This window comes from Rhea pennata, chromosome 2, assembly GCF_028389875.1.
Source record: "Rhea pennata isolate bPtePen1 chromosome 2, bPtePen1.pri, whole genome shotgun sequence".
Taxonomy (NCBI): domain Eukaryota; kingdom Metazoa; phylum Chordata; class Aves; order Rheiformes; family Rheidae; genus Rhea; species Rhea pennata.
This window is the reverse complement of record NC_084664.1, coordinates 120,595,902-120,606,984: the sequence shown is the minus strand read 5'-3', so window position 1 is coordinate 120,606,984 and position 11,083 is coordinate 120,595,902. Positions and strand designations below refer to the sequence as shown.

General features: G+C 43.1%; 1 protein-coding gene across 1 annotated transcript in view; it reads left to right on the top strand.

Moving 5' to 3' along the window:
- The first annotated feature begins 4,058 nt into the window (after positions 1 to 4,058).
- PKIA (cAMP-dependent protein kinase inhibitor alpha) overlaps positions 4,059 to 11,083 on the top strand; it is a 46,077-nt gene continuing 39,052 nt past the window's right edge. Inside the window, exon 1 of the mRNA XM_062568173.1 lies at positions 4,059 to 4,294. The gene's annotated coding sequence lies outside the window, so the exon portion shown is untranslated. The remainder of the gene's footprint in view (positions 4,295 to 11,083) is intronic.

Below are 11,083 nucleotides of genomic sequence, written 5' to 3'. Positions count from 1 at the left end.
AGTCTGTATGCAGTGGAATGTTCATCTTGTCTTGTTCACCCTATAATGTTAGAAAAAGATAGATTCCCTTGCTCAAATATACAATTCATTGGTGAGAGGTCTTGTAAATCAGATGCACTTCTATGAACCCTCCTGTTCTGGGCCAACTCTAGGAGACTTCTTTTTATTAGAAACTTGTTGAGCATCCTAACATTTGTAAAACATTCTTATATACTTGCAGAAGTGTAGCTTAAATGGGAGCAAAGGTATGATGAAGTATTTTATAACTGGAGGGCTTCAGAAAGCTGCAATATTTTTACTACTTCATGTATTTTCGATGTGCTAAATGCCTAGGCTAAACTGAGATGAAAAGCAGGTCTATGGGACATCCTTATGCTGTTTCTGAACAGGTACTGAGAGCTTAGGAGAAATACAGAGGAAGTCAAACCTCCTAAATTATGCAGAGACTGAAATCAAATCTAGAGGCAATGTATGAAGTGATCTGCTACTCCATTTTACTGTTCAGGTTCACAGTTCATATATACATGGACATGAAGGCCAGAGCCTAGATTTTTTACTCCATCTACACTGAAAAAGAGCTCAATTTCTTCATTTATACAAGCAACAAATCTTTTACTATTTATTTCTATCACAACCTCATTCAATCTGCATGCTGGCAAATCTCCTTTCACCCTTGCTATTTCTAGTCTTTAAGCCACAATTTTTTTTTCTCATGTTGGTTCACTACCTGCTTCTCATATCTTGTTTAAAAAGTCAGTTCCTTTGTACTTAGATCTGGAGTTCCTCCTTATAAATTGCTCCTCTTACTTTTTCTAAAAAAAGCTCCCAGTTTTCACCACATTGAGCTCTTCAGCTGATTTCACTAACTAGTTAATTCCCTTTTTTCCCTACAGTCTATCCTTTTAAAGTTGAAATGCTTAGTTTGTTGACCAATTGTTATTTATATTCCCATTCAGTTTAAACTGACATAATCCATGATCGATAAATCCAAAAATATATTTTCTAAATACAGTAGGCTCTCTGAATGTTGCTAAATTATACAAATTAATTATTTTTCCACTAAAAACAAATTTTTAGGTGTCTGCCCCATATGTCCTTCCTCTTTTTTGGAAATGATGATTAAGCCAGAAACATTAACTTCTCTTGTGTCCGAAAGGTAGTGCTAATGGAGAAATAATAATTCTTACTTTTGCACAGACCAAACCTTTATAGTATACTAATCACTTAGTAAATTGTAATGGAAGTTGCTGAATTCCGTAGCCTAATAGAGGCAGGGCTGCTGCAGCTCTGTATTCACAGAGCCAGGCAAAAATGAGGTTGCATGTATATTCCCAATAGGCACACACACAAGCACACACATGCAGTATACACGTACCCATGGCCTGCCACACAGCATGGATGCCTACAATAAACTGGCCTCAAGACACTTAGTCTTCCCAGTAACCAGCCTCAGATACTTTAGTCTCCAGTTGCCTGACGCACAGATAAACATGCAAACAGCTCTCTTAGGTGACCCCCAGACCTCATGGTCTCCCCAGTACCTGGCTTGGGCCTCCCAGTCCCTCCAATAGCCAACTGGCAGACCCTGTGGTCTCACCTGTGTCCAGCCCAGACTTATGTCTGCTTCCCAGACCTGGCTCCCAAGTCACTGCCATTCTACCTGCAGGATTGATACATGCTAGCAAACGCACACTGACATACATACTCATAAAATGTGCATACACTCTGGTCTCTCTAGTTTCTAGCACCACAGACACACAGGCCCCAAGACCAGTGGTCCTCATTCCAGTTGCTGACACTTAGACCCTCACTCCCTCTCCAGTTGCTGGCACCACATGCTCACAGTCCCTGTGACTTGTAGTCCCTCCTCCAGTTGCTGGCATTTAGAGCCTTGCACATGGGTCTCTCCAGTTGCTGACATGACAGACATACAGGCCCCTATCACTCATGGGCCAACTCCAGTTGCTGGCACTTAGACTCCATATATGTACATGTGTGCAGAACAGTCTCCTCACCGAGGCAGAGTTAGAAACGAAGTTTAATGAGCAGACAGAATAGACTGCAATGATCAGCGGCAAGGCACAGCCAGACAAGTGCCCTGACCAGCAACTGGTTTACAGAGGACTGGTCCTGCTTATTTCCTTATCCCTCTATTTTCCCAGATTTGTTCCTCCTCAAACCATATTGAACTCTCCCTTTCCCCACTTTTGGTTCCTCCCCTATACATCCTGTAAGTTTTGTACAATCTCAGAATCTTCTTCCCTGCATCTGACATGTGTCCCATCCCGCTAGGCAGAGAGGTCCTCAGACAGTAATGTGCTCCTGAGAGCTTTTCTGTTGACTCTTCTTACTGAGTGTCACCCCTGGCTTATGAGGCTGATGCTCCTCTTGTGACAGCTCTAGGAAGGGTCAGGCAGGGTGTCTGCTTCTCCACATTGAGGCTCCCTTGCCTGTCAGTTTGGCTCTGGCCTTCTGTTTGCAAAGATGAGCTTTAATCACATAATCTAATAAATAGTAAACAGAAATTAAGTATCGCTGGTGAAATGTAGCCAATTCTGCATATTTAGATCTGCAGTGCCAATCAATTTAATAGTTTTGAAGCAGAGATTAAACAAGAGCAGCCCAAAACTACTGCAACTGTGGGACTTCATAGGAATGGACAATCAAATCAAATGTATTACCACATTTAAAAGCCTTATCATAATCACTATAAAATACATGGAATTTCCAAAAGGGAATCCAGGCTCTAAGTTTTTATTATTATTATTATTATTATTATTATTATTATTATTATTATTATTATTATTTCTGAGACATAGAAATTAAGGTCCTTACCTTACTGAGGTTCCTTTCCCTCTTTTCTGCTTCCAACATGCTGAAGTAATTCTTTAGAGCTCTACTTTTGTTTCAGACTTAACCACCATGGAAAATAACAATGTTTCCAACCCAGGTCGCTTCCAAAACCTTTCCAGGGTAGCCATTGCTTGGCTACACATTCAGTAAAACAGGCACAGTGCCTCGCAAACATCTGTGCTTACTGTGTTTGTGTTTTCCTGGGAGCTCTCCCATCAGGATTTTTCCTGATCAGACTTGCATTGCTTGTGAAATATGAAGAGCTCTTCGACTAAGATGATCTGGCCACACGTGTATCTGAACTGGACTGCCTGCTGTTATTTACACAGCAACATAGCTTTGCGTGTCCAGTATATGGGATGGGCACCTAGGATTGTAAACTGTGACAGCAACCCTTCTTTACGAGCCTGTCAGTTGCCTAATACGTGTGCAGCACTCCATAAATAACAAATACACACATGCTGCCTACTCGTGGATCTTAAAAATGTCAGGACACCCTTGTGAAGGGAGAGGTTTGTCCTAGTGACCTTGAACGCAGGGCCTTTCCTCTGCTCCAGCTCCCCGGCGCGGAGCGAGAGCTGCCAGCAAAGTGACTCCCCTCCACCCTAGAAACAGCTGCATTTTAGGGGCGAAGCACTTGTGAATCCTGAGGGCGGGCGAGCGCTGGGCGCCCACGCACAGGCGCAGGGATGACAGCGGGTTTACACACGCGCACGCTGCCCCGGGGGAGGCTCTGCCTTGGCTCCAGCCGCGCCGCGCTGCGGGGGCTTGCCCGGTACGGCCGGCTCGGGCAGGGGGGCGAGGGCTCGGTGCCACTGCGGGCGGCGGTTGGGGGGGCGGCGGTTGGGGCGGGCGACCGTTGGGGGGCGACCGTTGGAGCGGCCGCGCGCTGGCGGGCAGGAGCACCCCGCCACCGCGCGGGGGAGTCCCGCGGGGGCAACGCCGGCGCGGGGCGGAGCGGCCCATGCGGCCGCCGAGCCCGGGGTGGGACCCCGACCGCCAGCAGCGCCGCCGGGGACAAGCCGCCCCTCCGCCGCTGCCCGGGCATCGTGGCGCCAGTAGGACGGCGGGAGGGGTCGGCCCGTGCGGCCGGGGTGGCCCACAAGGCCCCCGCGCGGCTGGGGCGGCAGGGCGGAGGGGGCCGCCTCCCCCGCCGCGGCGGAGCGGCGTGCGGCGATCCGGCGAGGGGCGGGGAGGATGACTTCATGCCGCCGGAGCGCCGTGAATTTAGGAGCAGCAGCTGCTGGCGGCGGCGGGATGTGGGGGTGAGGTGACAGCGGGAGCTGCCGCCGCCTGAAGGAGGGAGGGAGAGAAGGAAGGAAGGAGGCAGCGCCGGGAGCCTCGTCCCGCTCCGGCCCGCCGAGCTCAGGGCTGCGGACCCGCCACAAGCAGCCGCTGCGGGAGGGAGGGTGGAAGATGCGCTGAGCCGGTCGCTGGAAAGGTGAGAAGGCGGCTGCGCGGGGGCGGCCGGCGAGCGGCCCCGCCGCGGGTGGGCGGCCGTGGCTGGCGGCGGGCCGCGGCCCCGGGGCGGCCGGGGCAGCAGCGCCATGCGCGCAGGCGGGCGGCGGGCGCTGTGTTGGGGAGGGAGGGGGGGGCAGCTTCCCTCCTGAAGCGAGGAGCCCGTCCGCTCCGAAACACCATTTTATTGATTGGCGTTTTGCGCCCTGTTGCCAGGATGCGCGGTGGTTGCGGGGCAGCGCTCTGCTCAGCCGCCGCGACCGTCTCCTTTGGCCCTGCCGAGGGGCTGGGCTGGCGCGGAGTGGGCCGCGGAGCGCCGCGACAGGTGCGCAGGCAGCTGGTGTGCGCGTCTCGAGCGGCCGGGGCGCGTCGTGGGGCCGGAGGGCTTCGCCGGGCATAGGAGGCTCCCGCCTTCTCGTTTGCCTTCCTGGATTTGGAAGTCACTTCAAAGGAAGCTGAGGGGAGCATAGAAGGAGTTGCAGAGCCAGACCTTGTACCAAAATGGAGTCCGATTCTTTGGAGGCTTCTAGTTGTGGTGTTCTCCTTCCCTTTCTGTTGTGTGTGGTAATGCTGCGGACACAGAATAGCAGCAGAATCAAAATGCCTGCGTTTGTTAAATGGAAGGATGAGTGAGTTGCTGCTCCATCATACTGGCTTTGGAAGAGTGTGTATGGGGGTTTGGGGGAGGAACAAGAGTGTATGCAGCATTGCAGCTTGGCTATTGATACTGTGGTATGTACACTGGGCTTACTGTTACACAAGTAGTCTTTCAGAATAGAGCAAAGGGAGAAAAAACTTTCCTAATTCTTCCTCCTGCCCTCACTTTGTTTTGCTGGAAAGCAATATGCTCTGGTGGAGGCATGTCAATACAAGAGACTGGCATTGACGTGCACAAGCAGATCATTAGAACGAGTGTCGTTTGTATATACTAATGGTTAACTGCTCAGTGTGGTTTAGTTTGGAAGACAAAACAGTAATAGCACCCTTGCAAGAGAAGGATAAAGTGTTAATCCATTATTAATGAGGAAAGGAAGCAGAATAATAGAAGCTGAAAGTTCACTCTATGTATTATTTAACTTAGATGCCCAAATTTTGGGGGATCCTATTCTGTCTCTTTAGAGAGTGACTAGCACAGTTGTGGGATCCTAATTCAGCTACAGGTGGTTGAAGGTTGACTGGCCACTGGCCATGATGCTAGAGTGATAAAAGTAGTGCTTATGAAGTTAACAGGAGATTACTTGGATGGCTGTCATTACTTCTGGGAAGATGTTTAAATATATGCCTTTGCCTCACTTTTCATATTGGTTCATCCATTCTGTAAATAAGAATCTGTTTCTTTGCTGAAGAGAGCATATTGAAATACTCTTTCATTTGGTTGTTGTAAATGTAGTATGAGTACTCGTTAATACTGATACAATGTTAGTACAGTAAACATAGCTGTTTGTGCTTCCTAGCAACCTAAATAATATTAAAAAGTTAAACATTTTTTTAAAAATAATGGTGGTGGTGGCAGGATTGAAAGATTAGCTATCAAGAGCCTATCGTAGATGTGAATGTAGATCTGATTGGTTTAGTACCAAAAACTTGAATTACTTCTGTATCTTTTGTGTATTTCAAATACAGGTTGTATAATCGTGCAAATTACAGAAATGCATGTGCATGTGTATCCATAGAAAAATATACATATACTTACCAGCTTGAGTTTAGTTTTTGAGCAGTGTACTTGATTTAAAAATCCACTTCCTATAAACTTTTCTTGCAAAACTGCTCATTCTCCTTCTGTTACAGTAACTTCTATATCTCAGCCAAGCAAGGAAAAAGAAAATCTCAGTTGTGGTTAATCTGGGGCAACAGTCTTGCTGAGTAGAAGAACAGCCTAGCTGACCAGCTGGCTGATGCCAGACAAACTGAGTAGCAGCTGAGATCTAGCTGCTTTTTCCTCAGAGGGTCTGCAATTTTGGATCTTTTCATCTGTGTTAATTCTGCAAATTTCTAAGAGCTTAATTATCTTAGATTTCTGGGCCACAGTCGCTCTTTGAAAGAGCAGGTTCATTTGACCAAATTTGAGTGGGGGACAGAGGGACATGTTTGCATAAGGTTTGTGTTCTTAGGAGACCAAACTGAAAAACCCCAATAACCTTGAATGCACTTGAAGCTACAGAGATTTGATTTCACTTGTGGCCCTTTCCAAGGGCAGGAATGAAATAATTCAGTTTATATATTCTCTTTATATATATATGTATATATATATATATATATATATATATATATATATATGAGTGTTTAAAGCTGATATCTTTAAAGTGCTATTTGAACAAAGTAACCATGTCTCAGAGCAAGCATATAACTTTTCAGTTATGTTGTTACTAGGTTTTGAGCTGGATTATTTTCCCCAGATTATAAATTCCTCTGTGAGTTTGATATATATATTTATATTTATATATATAATAAAAGACCTGAGCTAGGTGTGAGTGGTCAAGAAAAAAGTGTTTAGATGTGTACAGGAGATCTAGGACTATGTGCTTTAGCAGGTGTAAACAATCAAGAATTTTAACATGAGTAGAATTATCCTTTTCTTCACAAAAGAAGCATGTATTGAAGAGCATGCATTTGTAAAGCAGTAGCTCATATTCCTCGATAAGAGGGGGAAGACTTTCATCTGAGAATTAAATGTCATGCATCAACTTAAATTTCTTCTCCTGCTGTGTAAGTATGTTTCCTGTTGGAATCTTGAATAAGTTTTAATAGATGATCTTAACGTGAATGGTCAGTCAACTACAAAGGTAGCTATTAACTAAGAGTAGAACTAAGAGGAGTTTATCCATTGATAGTACGTTAGTGGTGGGAGCAAGACAGGCATTGAATGTTTTTGTGTACAGCCCTAGTCAAGTAAGTCAGTACTTCACAACTTGGGTACTGAGGGCTTGAATTAAGTTTCCTCATACTTCAGAAACTTAATATAGTCTTCATGTATGCTTCTTATGAAAGCAAGTTGATTTAAACTTTTCCCTTATAGAGGACTGTATGTGACAGCAACCTATTTCATTTTTAGAACAAGCAGCTATCAGCTTAATTTTTCTACACTAATGTGCCACCTCTTTGTTCTAGTAGCTACTCCAAAAGATTCAAAACTGTATCAAAGTTACTTTGGCAGCTGTTAGCTAGCCTATAAAATGTGCTACACAAAATACATTTTATTTTCTGTCTCTGAATATTTAGAAAAAATATATATAAAGTCATTTGCCTGTGTACCTCCTACAGAATTTCCATTTACACATATGGCATGTACATAACTGGTGAAAAGATCCTACCACCTGTTGTTTTAAAAATAGCATGGATCGTTATTAATGGTCCTTCCATGATGCTGTTTATAGTACATGTTAAATCTCCCTTAAAATGCTGTGGATCATATTGGTAAAGGATATTATTACTTCAGCAGTAGCTTTAAAAATGGTTTCTGTTTAGCATCTGTACCTAACTGTTGATTGCTCATTAGTAGGAGGGAGGCAAACTTCATAGGAGAATTAAGCTGTGATCCTCAGTGAGAGACCCTTCAGTGAGTCCTGTATGATGTTCTGCTCAATAGGGGACCAAACCAAAGGACTGCAGAAAGTATAAGTACACCTGCTCTGTACATTAAATCTTAAGCCTTAGCCCAAAGGAGCTTGCATCAACTGAGTTCAAGAGGAGAGTTTCCTCACTTCAAAGCAAGAGGAAATGAATAGCCTCAGAACGTGAGCTTTGAGTAACAGTGTCTGCATTTCCACACACCTCCTACCCCCATGCCATTGAAAAATCAGATCTAAGCTGACTAGACTAAACTTAGGTAAACAAATGTTCCACTAGTTTCCTGTTTTATTTGTCCAGTCTAATGAGTGACAGACTTGCATTCAAAGGATTTCCAGAGTTCTGGCTGTTATTTCTGATCTGAACATCTCTGATTTCTTTTGAATGACATTTTTTTTTGTGTAACTTTGTCAGAGCAGAAATTAATAATGCCTTTCTGCTTTAAAATCATCTACCCACAGATGGACCAGATAAAGTTCATGGTAGTTCCTATCCACTTTCACTTCACTGAGATATTTAGGAGGGTGGTCAGGGAAAACACACACTGCTGCTGTCAAACTTCCTAGGGTGCTTGCTGGAAGCACAGTATGTTCTTGGTATTAGTATGTGGCTAGTGAATTCCAAGAAAACATTGTTATTCACTGAATAAATACATGACAAAATAGGAACAAAGGATACATCTCACTTCAAGTTTAGCAAAAGCTCTTAGGAACTGTTAGTATGATTTTCTGTTTTTAGAAAGCTAATGAAATACAGCAGATATGGAAGCCTTCCCCTGCCCCCCCCCCCCCAGATGCTTGGCAGGTGGCACTGACTAGTTGGGTTTAGTATAGCAGGTAAATACAAAATAGTTATTAAGAGTAGAATACTGAGTCAGATGTCAACTCATACTATATAGGATGAACATAAATCTCTTCCTATTTGGAAAAACTGTGTGGGATATCAGTTTAAATCTAGCCTGTAAAAGTAGAAATCTGCTATAGGAGTAAGAACAGAGGCAAAATTTCCCATAGAGGATGGTTAGAGAAGTAACACTAAAACTGGATACAAAATCTTTCCTTTGATACTGTCTCCCAGCTTCTGGAGCTCAGCATTATTTAGGAATTACCAGAGCGTAATACAACATTTGCACAATTGTTATAACATAATGGGCACGATGTCCTCACTGAATCTGTTCAGTTGCTCTTTGCACTTATTTACATTCTCAGCCTCTGCAGTGTTTTTGGGGAGATAAGTGATTCAGTGTGTATGGAGTGTAAGAAAAAGGTCTTATTAGATACAGACTTAAAGCAAAACTAACTTCATTGGAGACCCTTTTGATCCTTATGTTGTGAGAAATGTTAGAATGATAATTTCCTTTTCAGCTTCTCACTAGTCATGATTTCACAGATTTATCACATTTTTTTTTCCCCCAAGAATAGCCTTCCTTTGTCAATGTAGTCTTTCATCATATAGACTCTATTCTGTAACTCCGAGTTTTTGGCACTTCTCTTAACGTACCTTTTTTTCCTACTAGTGTATTTTTGATATGTACTAGTCAGAACTTATCATGCCACTAAGCTGAGTTCCTAAGTTCTATTTCTGCTCAGTTCCTTTCCTAATCTCTTACCATGCAGATTTTTCTCAGTTGTCAATTGTATATTTCAATTAGGCTGACATCTTGCAACTGCAGCAGGCTCACTGTAAGATCAGTACAGTAATATGTCTGCAGTGAGACTGGAATGAGCAGGTGCCTTAGCAGGCATTGCAGTTGATAGCCTGATATCAACAACATGCATCTTACAAATGTAAGAAAGAAAAAATGCAGTTTTGGAGCCTTATAGAGCAAGAAAGATTCAGTCATAAAGCCTTCCTTTGTTTTGTGTGTTGTTTTAAAACAGTGTGATGATGGCAGCCTTATTGAGTTGGGCTAATGTTTGTGTGCTCAGACATGGCAAGCAGAAATGAGGGAGAATAGGATTTGTTAAAGCACAAAGGAATTGGAGCATGAGAAAAATACCAGAATTTAAAAGGCAGGCATATTGTGAAATACTTCATAACAAAATAGAAAGGGGAGGGGGGAGAAAAACGCCATCAAACCTAAAAATAGACTGCTGCATTTTAAGTAACTGTTACTTGTAAGCTCTCGTGGAATCAAAGCATAGGAAATGTGAATGGAGTATGCATGAATATAGAAAATGTATGACTTGAGAAAGATGTGTCTTATCAAAATCGATTACAACATACCTTAAAAGCCTAAGGACATTATAGCTAATTTCATCATGTATTTGTTTATATATATATAAATATACTGCTAATATTTACATTAGTTCTTTTAAAACAGGCACCAAAACCTTTTTCAAACAGCATATTTATCCTCAATTAGGCGATTCCCTAGATGATCCTGAACAGTTAGAGACCTTGAGATCCTTCGTTATATATCAGTCTGCAAGGAGTTCAGGTGTTGATCTGCAGAATGACAACTATAAAATAAGATAGTAAAGAATTATATGATGCCAGTGTCATTCACTGGGGTGATGATATGCAAAAAGGACATGGAGGTACATGAAATCACAGGCATGCAGCATCACTTTTGCATTAAACTCTAGTATTCATTATGTAATCTGGTAGCAATAGATACCAAACAGATAAAGGCTTTTAATATATAGAAAGCTAATGAGGAATATGACAGTACATAAGAAAGGAGTTTCATCAAGATTCTTTGCATGTTGTGATGCAAAGGCCAATTGTCACTCTACAGGTGCATACTTTTTAATTGCATATGCTTTGCACATTTACACAGTTCCTGTAGAGACCAAAAGTCTTTGTGATGAAGCATTTCTGTTATCTTCCTTTTCTATTTCTTCCTTTTCCTGCACTTCTCATATTGAAAGATCTCAAAACACTTTATAACACTTCCATTTTCTTTCATTCCCTACTTGAAAACATTGTCAAAGGTATTGTTTAAATGTTGTCCTTCCACAGCTGTATAACCAATAGGTCTGCAGATCAGGGAGTTCATGCTAATCTCCAGGAAAAAAATACTGATTTCTAAAGACTGCTGCAGCACACTAAGCCATGCTATTTCCATCCAAGCAGAAAATTTTCTCTTCTGGTGCTTGTAGAAGCAATTTTTGAAGGCCATTGATCCATTACAGGCTGTAGCGCTCTGATTCTTAAGCAGTGTTCTTAGAGGGGAAACACCCTATACAAATGCGTTTTGTGT